The 19,344-nt window shown below is 40.8% G+C and overlaps 1 pseudogene; it reads right to left on the bottom strand.

Moving 5' to 3' along the window:
- Positions 1-1,228: 1,228 nt before the first annotated feature.
- Positions 1,229-18,922, bottom strand: LOC114034303 (annotated as a pseudogene).
- Between the last annotated feature and the right edge of the window lie 422 nt (positions 18,923-19,344).

The raw sequence follows: 19,344 nt of genomic DNA, 5'->3' as shown, positions 1-19,344 counted from the left end.
CTATTTTACAGGTAAAGAAATGAGCTAAGATATATGAAGTTACTTGCCCTCTGATACAGCCAAACAAGGACATTTTATTGGCTACTACATTGCATTATTAGCTAACTTATGGAGTGTTTGAGTTGCTGCAGCCATGAATGATAATACTGAGGGCTGTTACTAGGGCAGGGTAATCAAGGCTTTGTCTCAGGGTGCCAATATTTAGATTTACTGATCGCACTTTGGAGTCCTTCAATACTATACAAATAACTGAGCTTTTTACGTAAGCAATAAGTATTAGTTAAAATAGGAACTTACCAAATTATTCTCACCTCTGAACCCCAGGTAAGCTCCTCTCTAGTCCTCCAGCCCAGTCCACCTTTCCCCACCCCATAGCTGCCCCAGCAACATTTTAGAGCTGTGATATCAAACTCAAATAGAAGCAGATACCTGTGGGCCTCATATTGACTTAGAGAATGACAAATTAACATTATTTATATTGAATTGTATTTTTATTTATTTTGTTAGATATTTCCCATTTACATTTTAATCTGGTTGAGCCACATTCAGGAGGGTTGTGGACCACATGGTGGCATGTCTGACAACCCTTACAAATGTTAGACATCAAGATTTTAGCATTGTTGTCCTGGATGGAAAAATGGCTAATTGTGACCCTGGCATGATTGTTGGACAGAATCCTACTTATACTTTGAACTTTCACCTGAATCCAGACCAATTAGAAAACATGGGCAAAAGAAAAGTATCTGTAGACAGTCTGTAACTCTATTCTTTGTCATAGACCTGTTGACATACACACAGAAGAGAGTCTTTAGGATGCTGGCTATCCAATGTTATTAGCCTCTCTGGGCACCATGACCGGAGGACATCAAGGCTAGTTCATAAGAGGGCAACGAGGCTGCAGGTTCTCCACCCCTTGCCATCCATCTTTATTTTTTCCGATTGGCCCTGAAAATCGTGGAAAGGCTGAAAACTTGTATCAGTGCAAAGGAATGATGGTGTGAGCTTACATGTGGCATTGAGGACCAAAAAAGCTAAAAACCCACCAGACTGAACAGGCCTCATAAGGTGGGACTTGTTTTCCTGACAAGGAGAAAGGAGCCTGCCTTAAGGGATGACAAGTGGATCTCTTTGTGACAGGGCAGGAAGAAACCAAGTGGTCACTACAACACAAATCAGATCATAATACAACAGACTGGGTCACAAGGGGAACAGGCATCTGCTTCGTGACTTAGTCCCAGTGCTGCTTGATAAAGCTGATCTGCCAATTGGTGGAGGCATCATGAGAGGTGGCAGGTTTGTCAGAGTCCAGCTCAGGCTCATTTTTCCTGGCCAGTTGCTTTCCTAGTTCCACTCCCCACTGATTGTAACTATTGACATCCCAGACAACACCTGGAACAAAGATCTTGTGCTCATACACGACAACCAAAGCTCCAAGAATGAAAGGAGTGAGCTTTGTGAAGACAATGGAATTAGTAGGATGATTTCCCTCAAAGACTTTATGAGGCAGCAGCTTCTTCAGGGCATCACTATTCTTATCCAAAGTCTCCAGCTCCTTGCACTCCGCCTCTGCCGTCTTCCCTTTCATCAGGGCCTTGGTCTAAGCTAGGAAATTGGCTAGAAGAATCTTGTGATGAAGACCATTCTGGATTGGATTCTGTGTCTGAATGGGAATAAGAAAGTCACAAAGAATCATCCGGGTACCCTGGTGAATAAGCTGGTAGAAAGCACATTGTCCATTGGTCCCTGCCTCTCCCCACATAATTGGGCCTGGTACTGTGGTCAACCCGAGCTCCTGACTTGACTTGGTGTTGTACTTCCCATTGGACTCCATGTCACCCTGCTGGAAGTAGGCAGCAAAGCGGTGCATATATCGGTCATAGGGCAGCAGGGCCTGGGTCTCATCCAAAATAGTTAATGTACCAGATGTCTAGCATGGCAAGCAGCACAGGGGCATTCTTCTCCAGTGGGGTGGTGAGGAAATGATTGTCCATCCAGTGAGCCCCTGACAACAGCTGTTCAAAGTTTTCAAAACCAATGTGCAGGGCAATGGAAAGGCCAATAGCTGACCACAACAAGTAACATCCACCAACCCAGTCCCAGAATTCAAACATATTTTGAGTGTTGATTCTAAACTCTTGAATTTTTGGTGTAGATAAGGCCACAAAGTGCTTTGCCGCATCTAAAGGATCCTTTGCTGCCTTAAGGAACCACTCCTTGGCTATTTCTGCATTGGTGATGATCCCCTGAGTGATGAATGTCTTTGAGGCAACGATGAAGAGGGAAGTTTGTGGGTTGAGTTCAGCAAGAATCTTGGCATTATGGGTACTATCAATATTGGAGACAAACCAGGCATGAGGACCTTCTTTGGAATAGGGCTTCAGGGCTTCTGTCGCCATCACAGGACCCAAGTCAGAACCTCTGATGCCAATGTTGATCACACCTGTAATCATCTTCCCAGTGTAGCCTTTCCAGTATCCACCACGGACACGCTGGCAGAATGCCTTCATTTTCTCCAGCACTTTGTTCGCCTCTGGTGCCACGTCTTTGCCATCCACTAGCATGGGTGTGTTGGAGCGATTCTGAAGTGCCACATGGAGCACAGCCCGGTTCTCAGTGAAATTGATCTTCTTCCTTTGATTATTTGTTCCCAAGCATCTTCCACCCCTTGAGACTTAGCCAGCTAAATAAGCATTTTCATCACATCTTCTGTGATGAAGTTCTTAGAATAATCCACAAGGATATGTCCATTTTTGGTGTCGAGATTCAGGCCAAAGCAGTTGAAATGGTCCTAGTCAGCCTCAAAAAGGTGCCAGAGGTTGAGCTCAGACGCACGCTTGTGGTGCCACTGGACTAACTTCTAGAAGTTCGGGTCCATGGCTGAGTATGGCCATGATGGGGACACTGACAGCCAGGAAAAATATAGCATGAAACTGAAACACTTGGTACTTTGCAAATGGCCTATATTACATCATTTATTCCTCACAATAACCCTGTAAGGTAGGTACTGCAAATACTATGCCCATTTTATAGATGAATAAACTATGCTCATAGAGGTTAAGTGACAAACACAAGGTTATTCAGGTGCTAAATGGCAGAACAATTATGAAAATCCAGGGTTCCTGACTTTAGTATAATTTGGTCTTCACCACACTGGAATAAAAATGTAGCTACTGCTCTAGAAAGATGGGTAAAGTCCCCATATTCCCCCACATTCCTTAATAGTTCCCCTTTCTACAACTTCTGAAAAACGCACCAGAATTAGGAATTATACAGAGAATAAACAAAGGGCTTTAGAAATTGTAAATGTACTTTCTGCCAGTAACTATGGAGCCTGCTTAACTACCAGAGTGTAATCCTGTAGTTAGGGTTGTCAATCAAAATCAGAGAATCTCATGAATAGAATGGACCTCAGAGGCAATTTAGGTCAACTGATAACTGAACAGGAATGTTCTCTACCACAGTGGTACTAAATGTTTGTTGTTCTGCAAACCCCCTCACAACAACAACAACAACAGTGGTTATGACAACGACAGCAACAAATGTGCTGTGAATCTCAGGGTAGTTTAACATCCCGCTCATAATAGTATTTACAATTATTTACTGTCTAAGGGCCATTAAAGATTTTTTAGCACCCTTGGGTCATCATTATAAACCCCAAGAGGATTGATAAACTGCAAATGAGAATCACACATACGAAAGGGGTCAACCGACCTTAGCTTGAAGTCCTCCAGGGAGGGGAGACCCACTCTCTTCCAAAGCCACGTATTCCTTTTTTTTTTTTTTGGTTAGCTGTAATTGTTAGGACATTTGTTCTTCCACCAAGCTAAATCTGCCTTTTAAGAGTTTTTACCCTTTGTTCCTCATTCTGCTCTCTGAGGCCAAGAAGAATAAATCTACTCCCTTTTCTGCGTGGGTGGCCTTTCAAAAACTTGAAGACAGTGTCCAGGTCCTTCCTTTCTTGTCTTTTCTTGTCTAAGCCTCCCATGTGACATGAACACAGCACTCTTCACTATCCTGGTTGCCCTTCATGGGTTGTTGCCCAGTTTATTGTTGCCCTTTTTCAAATGTGACCCCAGAATGTTAAAGAAGTCATCACTGCAGCCAGCCCACAGTGAAGGAGAAAGTCCCTGTGCTGGGCACCTGCTGAGTAAGAGCTTATAACCTAACCAAACGTCATACTCACAGTGGCTGGAACAGCAGGCCGTGTGGAGCTGTTTTTTTTCTATCTTGCTTATATATTCAGATGTAATGCCATCAGCAAGGGCATCTTCAAGGACAAAAGAAAATAGTAGGCTGTCCTCTCTCTCTCTGTCTCTCTCTCTCTCTCTGTCTCTTTCTCTGTCTCTCTCCTCTCTGTCTCTGCCTTTCTGTCTCTCTGCCTCTCTCTGTGTGTCTCTTTCTCTGTCTCTCTGTCTCTCTCCCTCATCTCAGTGGAAGGGGATGGAAGGCGAGTTCTTTCCTTGATTCTTATTCAGGTCGCTGCCTCTTACTCTTTCCAGTTTCCCTGCTCCACGAGTGCCTTCAATCCTCTCCTGAGACGCCAAAGTGGGCAGGGTGATGGATGGTGGTCTCAGTGGTGACCGCACAAAGCCAAGAGAGCAGAACATGAAGGAACTATTCTCCCCCATATGTTCCAACAGCCAGGAAAGACCATTTTTCTTGTCCCTCCCTCTTACTCTGTTTTTAATCTGTAGCAGTGAGCAAAGGCTAATTCTGTGAAACCTGCATGATGACTTGATTTCCTCAGTTTACTTGTACAGAAAAAAAAAATTCATTCAATGTAGCATGTAAAATCACAGGAAAGGTATTACTTTTAGCATTGGATAAAATGATCCAGATGTTAGGGACAGTGTGTTATGGTGGAAAGCAAAGAGACTTGAGTTAAAATCTGGCCTCTAATGTTTATGACCATGGGCAAATCATCTAGACTTCCCAGGCCTTAGTATTGTCATCTGTAAAATGGGGATAATAATAATTATAATACCTAATACACAACAATAATTGTAATACCCAAAGGATTGTTGTGATGAGCAAATGAGGTAATATTTGCAAAACACTATGTAAATGTCAGTTCATTATTTGGATAACATACTGGCATCAATTGGCTTCACTCTTCCCCATCTGATCCCTTGGTGAGCCAGTTTAATTCTACACTATCCTTTGCTCCCTTTTCCTATCACTGCTCATGCCCTACCAAACCCTAGCCCTGGATCACTCCCACCATCTGCTTCCTTTGCTTCTACTCATGTTATGCTGAGTAGAGTTGGATGATGTCACAAAACTGTGCTGACAGAGTTCACTTCAAATTTGTTATCTATTCTCAATTACGCCCTCATTTCAATAACACAATCCTTCTATTCCTCCCTAACTGATTCTCTGTGGGAACTCACTACAGAGGCTATTGTAAACATTCTTGTCTTTCCTCAAGTGTCTCATAGCACCCCTCTCTTCACCCTTTCAGCCGAGGACCTTGTCTCATACTTTGCGGAAAAAAAAAAAGGACATTTGAAATTATCTCCCTCTTCTCTTCTCTCCATATTATATTTCCTTGACATTATCCCTTATGATCGCTTCTTTTACTCCAGTCTTTGATGAAGGGATGCCTTCCTCCTTGCCAAAACTATCTCTTGGTATCTTCCTTTATGTTCCCTTCTCCCACTTACACAACCACTACTCTAATTCAGGCTCTCATCCCCTTATATCTGGACCACTGAAATAGCTTCCTAATTGTTTTCCGTGCCCCAAGTCTCTCCCCACTCTAATCCATCTTCCACATAGCCATCATTTTTCCCAAACTATGTTGCTGTTGTTCACTTGTTTCAGTTGTGTCCAACTCTGCATGACCCCATTTGGAGTTTTCATGGCACAGATACTGAAGTGGTTTGCCATTTACTTTTCCAGCTCACTTTTTTTTTTTTCCAAACAGATGAGGAATTAAGGCAAACAGGGTCAAGTGACTAGCCCAAGGCAACATAGCTAGTAAGTGCCTGAGGCCAGATTTGAACTCAGATGAGTCTTCCTAATTTCAGGCCCAGCATTCTGTCCACTGCACCATCTAGCTGGGCCTTCCTAAAGTACAGTTCTGACCATTATCACCACACACCCCCACAACCTCACCCCCAACCCCTACTCAGTAAATTCTAGTGACTCCTTGTTATCTCTAAGATCAAATATAAGCTCCTTGGTTTGACATTTATAGATCTGAACTTGGCTACTTCCTATCTTTCCAGTGTTCTTACACATTCCTTCCCTTTACCCACTGCTCCATTTCTCACCTCCATGTTTTTGTATTTTCCCTCACTCTCACTTGAAATTCTTTCCCTCCCTACCTTAGAATCCCTGGAATTCTTCGAGATTCAGCTCAAGCATCACTTTCTGCAGGAGGCTTTTCCTGATCATCCTCACTTCCTCCCTTCACTGAAGTGTTAGTGCCTTTCCCTTAAGGTTACAAGGTATCTGCCTGTGTGCATTTTGTCTATCCCTATGTATGTAAATATTATCTCTCCCATTATAACGTAAGTTCCTTAAGGGAAGCAAAAGCTTTTAAAATTTGTTTCTGTATTCCCAGCACTTTGTACAGTGCCCAGTATATAATAATCACTTATTAAATGCTTGTTGATTAGTTTATTGATTAATTTAGCTATTCTAGACGTCACATGAGATACATTTTTCATTTCCATCATCAACAGCAAACATTTTAAGAGCTTCTCTTGTGGGTTAGGCACTGAGAGAGATACAAAGATAAAGGAGGCACAACCTTGCTCTCAGGAGGTTTAAAATCTAACTGAAGAGATAGCATATGTACCAGAAGTGATATATGAATGAGTTTACAAAAATTAAAAATTTTCTGTATTCATTCTAATCAACTTCAGTAAGAAAGGCACTCAGGAGAATGTAGTACCAAGGAAACTCTATCTGATGGCTCCTGTTTTCTGTTTGCTCCTTTAAACTGAGAAAGGCTGCTGGTGAGATTTACATTTTCTATACTCTAATCCAGGAGGGAGGAAGCTGTGGCCTCTAGGCTGCAGGTTCCCCACCTCTGCTATCTTTCAAAGGTGCTATAGTTAACCTCTTTAGGATGAAACCCCCTCTGGCATCTGAGCCACTATATTATTGATACCTACCTCATTTTCAAGGCAGAATAAAGCCACTTATTCCAAGTTATATTTCCTGCCACTCCCTCCAAACCCTTCGTTTTTCTTACTTGGTTATTTACCTCTCCAGGAGGGTTGTCTGAATATTTTTACTAAAAATAAGGTCCAGATAGTTTTATTTTGCTGCTCACACTATGAAAAACCCTGGCTCTTATGCCAGGTGAGCCCAAAGGTGGCAGGACTTTCCCCAATCTATTTATTTGCTTTACCTATTTATTTTAGCTGGATTTCATTTTGATGAGGTGCCCTAGACTAACAGTTAGTCTAAGCAGTGGGCTGCTTAGAGGCCTAGACAAACTTTTTAAAAACTCTTTTTTTTTTACTTAAAATTTTATATTTTTTTTCTCCTCAGTTAGCAAGCATTTGTTTTTTCTTGCTTCTACTTCTCTCCTTCTGGGGGAGGGGGAAGGGGAGAAACTCGAACCTTGTAACAAATATCAAAAAAACCAATTCCTCCCTTTGGAAAAATGTATCTCATGTGATATCTGGATATCTGTCCAAAAATGTATGTCTTGTTCTTCATCTTGTGTATAACACCCCTCTGTATTGAAAAAAAAGTGGATAATGTACTTTATCATTGATCTGGAATGAGGAATGGCTGGTCATTGCATCGATCAGAGTTCTTAAATCTTTCAAAGTAGTTTGTCTTTATCATGTTGTGATTGTACAAACTGTTCTGGTTCTACTCAACTCACTCTGCATCATACAAATTTTTCCAGTTTTCTCTGCAGCTATCCTTTTCATCATTATTATAACACATCCCAATATATTAGTTTAGTATGATTTGTTCAGTCATTCCTCAATTGATAGGTACCCTCTTAGCTTCCCATTCCTTGCTACCCCCAAAAGAGATACTAGAAGTATTTTTGCATATATATGAGCCCCTTTCCTCTTTCTTTGATCACTTTGGGGTATAAGGCCTATTCAAACTTAACTGGGATCCCAAAATTGACCTCCAGACTGAAATAGAAGGAGATAAATCCAGGCCCAGACTAAAACATTTCAGCCTCATATTTAGGCTAATTGACTAAAATTTCCATTTCATTTTACTAGTGTACTCACTGAGAAGTGGTGTGGTATGGTGGGTAGAGAACTGGACTCAGGGTTAGGAAGATGTGTGTTCAAATTCCCCACTCTGACATATAGTAGCTGTATGACCTCAGTAAAGTGACTTAAAGTGACTTAGACTTTCTTCGTCCCAGGCAACCCTCTAAGACTCTGAACTGCAGAGAAAGCAGAAGTACCTGCTATAGTCATTTTGTACATAATGAATATTCAGTAGGCTAAGGATTGGGACTGAACCTTTTATTTAATTTGTTGAGGAAATTTCCTCTACCAATGCTGGTCAGCCTCCTTTCCACAACTTGAATGGTAAAGAATTGGCTAGAGCACTGAAAGGTTAAGAGGCTTCCATAAGGTGCCACCCCATATTTGTCAGAAGTGGGATCTAAACCCCAGTCTTCCTTGCTTCAAGGCCACCTCTCCAGTCATTATACCATGATGCCTCTTAGAAAACATTATTAACTGATTAACCAGAGAAGAAAGGGCTCTGAAGCCTGAAGACCAGGTTTCTTTGTGTTATTTCCCTAACTTTCTGACTTCAAGTGGGACTGGCAATGTTTTTAACTGCCTCTGTGTCCCACCATGAAGATCATTTCACTATTCTGCTGCATGCTCAGAATTTTTCAAACTGATGTGAAGGATATATGTCCTGTATCTCATTTCATTGATACTGCCTGGAGGAATGAGAGAAGTATTGGGTCAACCAAGTACCAAAATAAGATCAGAGACTACAAATTCCTCAGTGTTAGCAGAACTGATCTTTAGGCTTTTCTGGGTTGGGCAATCCCATAGAGCAATTGGACATTTAAATTGGTGACCTATGAAACAACCTGCATTTTTCTGCCCTTTTATAGTAGAGGTTGTGAGGAAGGAATGAGGCACAAGAAAGAACAGGACAGCAGTACATAGACCTGCCCAGTACACAGCTATTTAACTCTCTTATCTTCCTAAAGACATAGCTTTAACTAGGATAGGGCAACTAGGGCTTTGACCCAGAGCACACAAATTTAGAGGATGCTGATTTAGAAAGCTCCAGTTTTCCTTCAGCAGCATGGAAAAAACTGTTGAGCACCTAGTATCAGGGAAACTCTATCTAGTGACCTTAAGTTACCAGGATTCTCCCAACCAGCCTTGTTCAGTGAGGTCCTATAGTGCTATTTTGGCAGCAGCCTGGAATTCAGTAACCTAGAACATACTAGAAGAAGGTTGATAGATAACTCCATCCTAATCTGACTAAATTTGTCGACTTTTGCTACTTTGGATGAACCTGAAACTCAGTTCTTTATACAGAAAGAAAAAAAAAAGATACTTTCCAAATGGGTCTGAGTACTAAGCTATAATCCTTCAGGCTATTCATGTTGTAATGTTGGCATATAATCATTTCTGCCAGAGTTCCCCTAAGGCTACCTCAGAAACTGTGCTCACATTATTAGTTTTATCCAGAATAATTTCTATAGCATTTTGTATTCTCAAGGTGCTTCATAATCATGTCTTTGTTATCTTTTCATTAGCTAGGTTAGGTTTATTTTCCCTTTTTTACATCTGAAGAAAAACAATGCAGATAGAGATGGTGATTTGCCAGTCCTAGGCAGGAAAAAGTACTTTGGGGTCTACGGTTCTAGTTCATCGCTTATTTATTCCTCCTAAACTTGTATGGAGCTCAGGTACAAGTGAACACAGAGTTCACTGGTTATGCAGGTACACTCTAGGCAATATTCAGTAACACCATTGGCTTTTCCACAAGGGGAAAGAATAATGGTGCCCAGGGTGCACATCTCATCCATGACTTATGCACATCTGTGATCCCAAGTAGTTGTACTACAGCATACCAATTCCCATAGTAGATCAATGTGTTGGGTAAAGGCCACAGAAGCAAAATTTTCCCCGCTCTTTGGTCCCAGATCTAGTATATTTAGGCAAGACATACAATGGAGTCACTTATACCTCCATTGTGGATTGTTAAATGAGATCTTAGTTGCTGAGATCTGCAGTGATTTCTTACTACTTGTTTGTTTTTATTGGTCTTTTGAGTGCTAGGAGGAAGCATCTTAAATTTAGTTTTGCTTTAAGAGTGATTTTTTAAGATTAACTGAAGCCTTTTCCAGTCCTCCATAATGCTAGTGCCTTCCCTCTGAGATTATCTCCCATTTATCTTGCATGCATCTCTTGGTTCACATAATTGTTTGCATGTTGTCTCTCCCATTAGACTGGTAGTTCCTTGAGAATAGAGGCTATTTTTGCCTTCCTTTCTATCCTTGGCACTTAGAATAGTGTCTCGCACATAGTAGGTACTTCATAAATGTTTTTTGACTTGACTTGAATTGTTGAGTAGTATTTCTCTACTTTTTCTGATATCATTGTGAACTTCTGCTCTGCATCCAACTTGGCATTGTAGGGCTCTTCTCTTTAAAAAAAACCAACACATTTATTTATAACATTAATTTAAAAAAATTTTGAGTTCCAAATTCTGTCCCTCCCTTGAGCTCCTTCCCTAACCACTGAGAAGGTAGTTATGATACCCATTATACATGTGAAGTCATGCAAAACATATTTATTTCCATATTAGTCGTGTTGCAAAAAACAAAAGCAAAAAAAATAAAGAAAGTGGAAAAAATGCTTCAGTCTACACTCAGCAGTTCATCCGTTTTCTCTTTGGAGGTGGATTGCACTTTTCATCATGCAATGAAACATCCTTTGGAATTGCCTTGGATCATTGTATTGATCAGAGTAGCTAAACCTTCCACAGTTGGTTATACTTTCAGTATTCCTATTACTGTGTAGATTGTCCTCCTGGTTCTTCTCACTTCACTTTGCATCAGTTCAGATAAGTCTTCAATGGTTTTTCTGAAGCCATACCCTCATCATTTATTACAACAAAATAGAACGCCATCACAATCATGTATCACAACCTGTTCAGCCAACCCCCGATTGTTGGGCAACCCCTCAATTTCCAGTTATTTGCTGCCACAGAAAGAGCTGCTGTAAATATTTTTGTACAGATAGGTCCTTTTCCCTTTTATTTGAACTCTGGGGGCTCTTCTAAATTGAGATCTATTTCCCCCTTGCTGAATTGTGAAGATAGTGTGGTGCAGAAGAAAGCATGCTGTGTTTGGAGACCAAGGGCCTAGGTTCATAGCCTGGCACTACTACTTACTAATTGTGTGACATTGGGCAATTCACCTAATCCTCCTGGGCCTCAGTTCCTCATATGCAAAATTAGAGTTGGACCAGGTCCCTTCCAGCTCTATGTACATCGTTGTTTGCATGTTGTTTCCCCCATTAATTAGACTGTGTGCTCCTTGAGAGCAGGGACCATGTTTTTCTCCCTTCTTTGTATCTCTAGCACCAAGTAGAGTGCTTGGCACACCACTTAAATAATATTTATTGTTGATGATAAGGATCAGGTTGAGAATGATGTTATGGTCAGAAATGATGCATCTTTTTTTAAAAATGAAAATTAAAGATACTCAACCCATGGAACTCATTTCTGCTCAGGAAGTGTGACCTATAATTTATAATATAAGTATGATAAATAAAATTAAGTAAATACATGTGTACAAAATAGTTAAATACAAATGTGACCTCAGATACTTACTAGCCATGTGATCCTGGCCAAGTCACTTAACCCTGTTTGCCTCAGTTTCCTCATCTGTAAAATAAGCTGAAGAAGGAAATGGCAAACTACTACAGTATCTTTGCCAAGAAAACCCCAAATCGGGTCATAAAGACTTAGACAGGACTGAATAAATCTAATCTAATAATGTGTATTGAATCTTCCAAAGACCTTACTTGTCCTGAGTTTGTTTGATTTATTAATTTTCTCACTCTAAATTTATCTTTTACTTTCTTTTCTTTTGTTAGTCAGCTTTCTACCTTGGTGCTCTCATTCAATGCGCTGGCTTCAATGATCATCTTTGTGATCATGATTACCAAATCTCTATCTTTAGTCTCAGCTTCTCTTTGGAGAGTCTAACCTGCATGCACAATACTCCTGTCTCCATGCCTTTGCATTTGTCATCCCACATACTTACCTTCTCCTCATAGATTTCCTCACTTCTCTTCAGATAAAGTTTCATGCAGAAGTTCTTTTCATGTAAAAGCACATCTTGTACACGAAGCCTTTTCTGATCTCCCTAGCCACTAATTCCCTCCTCAAAATACTTTGTATTTAACTGTTTTGTATATATGTATTTACTTAATTTTATTTATTATATTTATATTATAAATTATATTTTCCACTTATATTTAGTCTACATTTTGAATATTATATTTATTCACTTAATATTTATTCTGGATATATTTTTATATGTACTTTGTGTCTCCTCCATTAGAATCTAAACTCATTGTGAGTGGGAACAATTTCAGTCTTTGTACTCCTTTATCCCCAGAACTAGTACAATGCTTGGCCCTTTATTTAACAGATGCTTGCTGATTGATTGGTTAAATGGGGAAGAGATTGGTAAATTCCTCAGTCTGAAACTACTGTTTTCTGTCCCTATTACTGATACCTTGACTTTCTTAATATGGTAACAATATGAAAAAGGCTGGGAAGAGGCTGAAGGTGTCTAAACTTGGTTATCCTATAAATTTCTCAATATAAAAAATTGGCAATTGATCTCACTTCATTGCTTCTCTTTATACCCAAACTCTCATGGACCCCCACAGGTATGTTTTAAGGAATTCCACTAGATATTTGCTAGATATAATCTCCCGGGTGTGGTAGTACACACTTGTAACATATGCCTCTGGGTTTCTGAGCCTGGTGGATTGCTAGAGCTCAGACATTTTGAGCTGCTGCAGGCTAAGTTGATCAGGTGTCCACACTAAACCCAGCACCAATATGGTGAACCCCAGGGTTGTAGGGCTAGCTATTAGGTGATTTAAGGAGGCATGAGCAGGTTCAAGTCAGAAAATGAGCAGATCAAAGCTCTCATGCAGATCAACAGTACAATATGGCTATGAGTGGCTACTGTACTTCCAGTCCTGGTGAGACAGGGAGAACCAGTCTCAAATAAGCAAATAAACACAGTGGATATTATTTAGGAAACTCTCTTGAAAATGGCAATGGAATTCCCAATTAAGGTGCTCCATCTTGTTGGAGAAACTCACTTTTGGGGCAGAAAGCAGTCAACCCTACTGCCTTCGCCATCTTTCTTGGGCTTCTTGGGTGGAGTTAGTTTATGAACACATAGTAATTTTGCTTTTCATTGTATCCCCAGCATGTAGCCCATGCTTAATACATAGTAATCACTTAATAAATGCTTTTTGACTGACTGACTGATGCTCATCTCCAGGAATGCTTTGAAAGAAAGTCTAATGAATCCTCTTTAAAGATTAAAGTAATTTCAAGTCCAGCAAAATGACCATCTGGTGAAGGATGGAATTGGGAAATATTATTTTACTCTTCCTTTCTTTTTTATTCAGTGGAAAATGATACAAGTCTCTGAGTAATGCCTTAAGTAGGAACAGAAAATGCTACTGTGGAAATTATAAATAGATAATTTGATTTAAAGCAGAGCTCTGATGTAAAGAGAATCTTCCTAACAATCAGAACTATCAAAAAATCAGATAGGCTGTCTTAGGAGGAGGTGGGCTCCCCCTCATTAGAAGCTTTTATACAAAGGCTACTTCATATGTTGAAGGGTATGTCTTTTTAAGCATGATTTGGGCTAGACAATCAATGAGAGACCTTTCAATCTTAAACTTCTGTGATCATGATTTTAGAGTTAGAAGGATTCTTTGAAGGTGTTTAATAGCCATCTTGTCCAAAGCCTTTATTTTATTCATTCATTCATTCATTCATTCACTTAATTATTTATTTTTGTGAGGTAATTGGGGTTAAGTGACTTACCCAAGGTCACACATCTAGTAAGTGTTAAATAGTCTGAGGTCGGATTTGAACTCAGGTCTTCCTGATTCCAAGGCCAGTGCTCTGTCTACTATGTTACCCAGCTGCCTACCAACCCCTTTATTTTACAAATGAAGAAATTGAGGTCCAAAGAAATAAGTGACTTGCTTGAGATTATGCAGGTGGTAAATGGCTGAGCTCAGATTATCTGTTGCCTGGGATGAGGACAAACAGCCCTGATGCTCAGGAAAAGTTGTGTTTGGGAGGAGTCAAAAGGCGCCTGAATGTGTGGGATAATAAAGGAATTCTCTGGGAAAGAAAAGAAAGGAGTAGAACGAAAGAGGGGGAAATATAATGACGAAGGGAAGCCTCTAACAATAACAGAGGCAAAAATAGTTTCATCTCATACAAGTGACCCTTTGTTCAGCCTTTTTGCTAACATAGTTCTCTCAAACACTAGGGCTATTATAACATAAACCTCCCTAATGGCACATACCATGCAAGGCTGCCAAGACTAGTCATATAGAGCCAACCTCTTCTGAGCTGTGGTCTGGCCAGTTCCCAGCTCATCTGTAGGTTGGGTACTCAGGGGAAGGGTGGTGGGACAGAGGGTGGGGACTAGGGAGGGTGGGTCTTGAAGTACTATCCAAATAAATGTTTAAAAACTGGATTTTGGAGAAAAAGTTGTTCTCCAAGGCAAAGTGTAATTGCCCCCTCATCTCAGTTCTAGTGTTGGGAAAAAAGGAGGGGTGTCATTTGGAAAATTAGGAGAGGTTTCACATAAGAGAATTCATCTTGAACAATATTTCCTCAAGAAGGAAGTCAACAGCTTGTCCAGTGAGTTTATGAACATTGAAAATTAATCATGTGATTAAAATCTTTGCGTAATTAAAGTCCTCAATGGGGATAAAAGTAGCCTTTGTAGGAAAGGCAGTACAGGGACCAAAACCCTTCACGCATATGCTGTAGACAATGCCGATAAATTAAACATGTATTGTTTTAATACAGGCTTAGTCTCCCTTTAACCCTCTAAAAACAAGAAAGATCAGACCAGGTAATTACTGTTTTTCTGGCCCCAGAAGTGTTTCAGGATTCCATTGAGCAGGGAATGGAAGGCTGCTCCCCCACTTCCTTTCAAGATGCTATTCAGGAACCCCCACCAGGAGGGGGCTCCCTTTCCCTGCCTGAATGGTCGAAGACGTAAAGATGACTGGAAATGCTAGCTGTTTCCTCTGCTGTGTTCACCAAGTCCCCACTACCAAGTAGTATCTGTTAAAAATAGAAAAAAATAAAAACTAGGTCAGCCCAGTTCTACTCCTTAGCTTGGTGGGTTGGGATAGTGGAGGGAGAAAAAGAAAGATGGTTTTGTGATTTTACCAATGTTTAACTGTCTCCACTGTGGCATCTCTTTTTCATTTGGTTCCAAAAATCCCATATTTCCTAAAGGCTCCTTGGTTTCTAGCATTTGTTGCTAGTTCCTGGGTGGCCCACAGATACCTGTGGGGAGAACTTTCTCATACCTCCCCTTCAAAACATTTCTGTCTGGGCCTGAGACCTCCTTTTCCTCTTCTTTTCCTCCCCCTTCTTCTCTGCTAGCCTTGTGCTGTTACAAATCTTCCTTCAGTTCAGGGTTGGTCTCAGGCCAAATTGTGAAGTTGGCAAGATTTGTCTTACGTGTCCTCTGCCACCTCTTTCTGGGCTTTTTTTTTTTCAGCCTAACTCTCCCTTCACTTTAGGGATCCAGAGACCTTTCCCCATCCTCTCCTTTCCTCAACCCCTTCCCAATGGAAAGAACATTGGCTCTGGGTTTAAATCTACCCTTGAGGCTCCTTGTGCATGCCTGGACAAGCCACACTCCCTAGGTTTTAGTCTCATCACCTGTAAAATGAAGGGGTTGGCTACATGGCTTCCGAGGTCCTTTTTCATTTTAGATCTATGATTTTATGACCTAATCCAAATCATTGATGCCTCAGTGTGATTAACGCCTCTATTCTCCTTCCTAGAAGATTTTATAGTCTGTGTTTTATTTGTGATTGTCTCTGCTAAAGAAATTTCAAGCTGCAAGTAGGGAGGTAATTTGGATGGCAGAGGACCTTCCAAACCCTGTGAAATCTTAGTGGGCATCTCCTAAAACCGTATGAGAAGGTTTTGTTGTTTTTGTTTTTCAGTCATGTCCAATTTTTTTGTGACCTCATCTGGAATTTTCTAGGCAAAGATATTGGAGTGGTTTGCCATTTCCTTCTCCAGCTCATTTTACAGATGAGGAAACTGAGGCAAACAGGGTTAAGTGACTTGCTCAGGGTAATACAGCTTCTAAGTGTCTGAGGACAGATCTGAACTCAGGAAAATAAGTCTTTCTGACTCCAGACCTAGGACTTGAACCACCGAGTCACCCAACTGCCCTTAGACGAGAAAGTGACAGACTATTAAACAGTGAGTATGGACAACCACAGGGATGGAATTAGGGTATTCTTGTGGTTTGACTTACGGTAGGGAGTGTATGGACAAGTCTTCTGTGTTTCAGTGATTAGTATGTGGATTTACTATTAAGCTCAAGATTTTATGTATAGTTAAGTTCTGTGAATAGATAGGTGGGCTCAACGGCAGGAAAGCCTGGTTTTCTGACACATACTAGCTCTGTGACCCCAGGCAAGGCCCCCCAAGCAATTCTCTAAGATTAAAAGTTGAAGAATACTTGTTGATGTGCTTGGTAGTTGGAGATTCCTACACCAGAGAGACCATAGGTCTTGTTTAAAAAAAATCAATTCAACAAGTCCAATGCAATAGACACTTACAAAGCACCTTTCTATACCTAAAGGCAGCTAGGTGGCATTGTAGATAGAGCGGTGGGTCTGGAGTTGGGAAGACCTGACCTCAGACTAGTATCAGCTGTGTGACTAGGGGCAGGTCACTTAAGTTCTATCTGTCTCACCTTCCTCATCTGTAAAAACAGAAATAATAATAGTACCTACCTCACAATGTTGTTGTGAGGATTACTAGATAATATTTATAAAGCACTTTGTAAACTTCAAAGCTCTCTATAAGTGCTATTATTGACAACAATAAGAAACTATTATTATTGATTGTGTAAAAGACACTTTTTATGCACTGATAGTCCCTTTCCCAGGGCTTCATTGAGGAAGTTATTGGCAAGGAGAGATAGCCAGCCTGTAGCTCAGCATATAAATCTTACAATCCACACAGAACATTTCTTTCTATTTCCTCTTCAATTTTGGCTCTCCATCTACCCTTGCTCTATCTCAGTGGCCTTAATTGGGTTTCATAGCCAGATAAGAGAGATCTCTGAGGAGGGGGGAAGGACACTGGGGGAAGAGATGGGGGTTGCACAGTGAGGGATAAGTGTGTTAGGAATGGATCAATGTGGTTTCTCTGAGCTGACATCTATAGACCTTGAGCCACCCTATAGAGGGATCATGGGAAAGTGTGAGAGTTTTTATTCAAGGCAAAGCAACTGAAAATCATTCATTCCACCTTCAGTTCATTCCTCAAAAATAGGAAAGTAAGTTCTATGCTGAAGGACACATGCTATTTCTTCCCTGTGGCTAAGGAACTTCCTGGTAGTGAGTTAGTCTTTTTTATTACCATTTTAAAATCACAACCCTGGACACCCTAGTGTGATTCACCATTTTATGTTACCATTAAATACAAACTTCTCTCCTTCTTAGGAAGGAAGCAAACAAGTATTTATTAAGTCCTTACTACATGCCAGTCACTGTACTAAGTGCTGGGAGTACAAATACAAGCACAAAAGAAGACAATTCCTGTCCTCAAGGAGCTTATATTCTAATGGGAGAAGACAACAGACAAAAGCAAGCTGAGAAATGGTGGGGACTGGAGAGGGGGACACTAGGAAGTTACCTAGCAGGGTGTCATGGTTTTGAACTCCATAAAGTCAGGAGCAGGGCCAGGAAGAGAATGAAGGCAGACCAGCTTAGGCCCTTGTAGGATTTAGGAAGAATGAGTCACTGAGAGAAGGAGGGGTGGGCCTTGAGGAGGAATATTCTAGAGTGAGCAGGTGGCAGGGGTGGCAGGCTGTTCCAGGACGAGGAGATCTTAGGTGCTGAGAGAAGTTCCAGCATGAGCCTTCAATAAAGAAAGCGTGATTTTGACATCCAGAAAATCCAGCAACAGAGCTGAGGGGAGAATGTATTGCAGGCTCTCTGTCAGCTGAATTTTTGATACCTTTCATTCATTCATTTCATTCTGAAATACAGTCATAGAGAATTGCTTGATGGCATTGAGAAGTGAAGTGTCTTGCCCAAGGTTACACAGCCAGTACCTGTTAGAGATGGGATTTGAACCTAGGTCTTCCTAACTCAGACTGGCTCTGTCCATTATGCCTTAAAGTTACATGTCATCATTTGGAGAATGTCTGGATAAGGGAGGTGGGGCTATATAAGGGTTACTCTGTTGGCGATCATGGCCTTCAGATTCTTAGATACATTGAAAACCAGAGAAGACATGAACTTAAAATGCAGTAAGGGAAATTGAGTTTAGATATCAATGAGATCTCTTTTTTTATCTTGATTGATTCAAGATTCAAGGGACTCTGGAACACGATATGAAGTGTAGATAGATATTTTATACATCTACTTAGAAGCAGAGAGATTATGAAAGGGAGATCCTCAACAACAAAGGCCTGGAGAGGTGAAAATTGCCTTTACTGTGGTCACAGAATAGCAAATGGCAGGGCTGGGATTTGAACTAAGAGCCTCCAACTTCAAATCTAGCATCCTTTCCACCCTGCAATGCTGCCTTCCTTCCACAGACAAAAGCCTACGTTTGCAATTATCCGAGTCTCCCTGAGCTCCTGGTATCTGTAGATGTCCGATATCATCGCTGGGAGCTATCTTTTTCATTTAAAACAGCAATCCTATTTTTTTTCTTCTTAAACCAGGTCTAACTGAATGATCCCATTAGCATTTACACTCTGGAGTTCACACTAATTAATCAGACAATGTACACACATCACTCATTCCCTACCCTTCACTACACGTACTTTCACACTGTGTATTTGAAATGTAGCCAGCCCTTGGTTATTCAAGGCAGTGGGAATTACTGACAATAGAGCAGATAATTGAAATCAGTCAATCAACAAGTATTTATTAAGTGCCTGTTACGTGCCCATCCCTCCACTGAAGTCCTATTCTGATGCCTCATAGAACTCTATGTTCTCAAAGCCCATGCCAGTAGAATTCAAGCCTTGTCAGGTCTTGCCATAGCTGGAAGGGTTTTGAGCGTAGTCTTGGTGATGGATAG

Source organism: Vombatus ursinus, unplaced genomic scaffold (assembly GCF_900497805.2).
Source record: "Vombatus ursinus unplaced genomic scaffold, bare-nosed wombat genome assembly UNPS02008961.1, whole genome shotgun sequence".
In the NCBI taxonomy this organism is placed as follows: Eukaryota; Metazoa; Chordata; class Mammalia; order Diprotodontia; family Vombatidae; genus Vombatus; species Vombatus ursinus.
This window is presented reverse-complemented; position numbering and strand designations above follow the sequence as displayed.